This window comes from Arachis ipaensis, chromosome B09 (assembly GCF_000816755.2).
Source record: "Arachis ipaensis cultivar K30076 chromosome B09, Araip1.1, whole genome shotgun sequence".
NCBI lineage: Eukaryota > Viridiplantae > Streptophyta > Magnoliopsida > Fabales > Fabaceae > Arachis > Arachis ipaensis.
In genome coordinates this window covers 44,010,416-44,011,266 of record NC_029793.2, presented here as the reverse complement: position 1 = coordinate 44,011,266, position 851 = coordinate 44,010,416, and the positions used below count along the sequence as shown (strand labels likewise).

General features: G+C 30.2%; 1 protein-coding gene across 1 annotated transcript in view; it reads left to right on the top strand.

Moving 5' to 3' along the window:
• The window catches only part of LOC107615496 (transcription factor bHLH83-like), a 4,946-nt gene that overhangs the window by 1,865 nt on the left and 2,230 nt on the right, over positions 1 to 851 (top strand). The window lies entirely within an intron of this gene.

Here is an 851-nt window from a genome sequence, read left to right as displayed (position 1 = left end):
TATCAATTCATTACTTTTATTTATTATTGCTTTCTTTCGAAACAGATAATTTTTGAGATTATGTTTGTAGAGCAACTAGAATAACTATTGTGGCTGAAAAAGAAAATTAAGATGCATATTTGTACTCTGAGTTAAAGAGTATATTCTTCCTTCTTAGACTGAGATCTTCTCTTAAGCATAAAGTGTTCTAATTGTTCTTGTTTTCATGGTTGACAGTGTATTATTTTAGTAGGGAGAATGAATTATGTTACCAAATACTAGTGAATTCCTTCTTATAATTTGGTGTTGTAATTGAGTTCCTTCTTGTATATATCTATCTAGCCAGTTTTATTCATGATTGTATTCTTAATATGATCTGTCTTTCATCTTCTTCTTTTTTATCTCTATATCTGTCTAGCTAGCTAGCTACATTTGATTTATTATTAATATTGTTAGTGGAGTATATAGTGATTGGGAACTTGAGTGTTTTGCAGAGTGAGTTCTTGAACCATGAGAAAGCTAAGAGAAAGATAGATACACACAAACAAGATTGAGCCAAAGATGTGAAAAAGAGAGCTACTCCTAATTAATAATGAATTCTTATCAAACCTATCTATATATATTTAATTTCTTGTGAGGCTGTTGGTTTAATTTTCTAGTATAATATATTATATTTCTTGTTTAATTTGAATTTTGTGAAGTTGCTGGTCATCAAGGGGAAGGAGAAAGAGGTGTGGCAGTGGCAAGCAACAAGGATCATCATCATGGTTGTGATCAACCTCATTGTAAGAGTCATGACAGAAGTACAAAGAAGATACCATTAATTGGTTTCTTGAATATAAGAAGATTTGTTTTTCTTTTCTTCTTCAAGA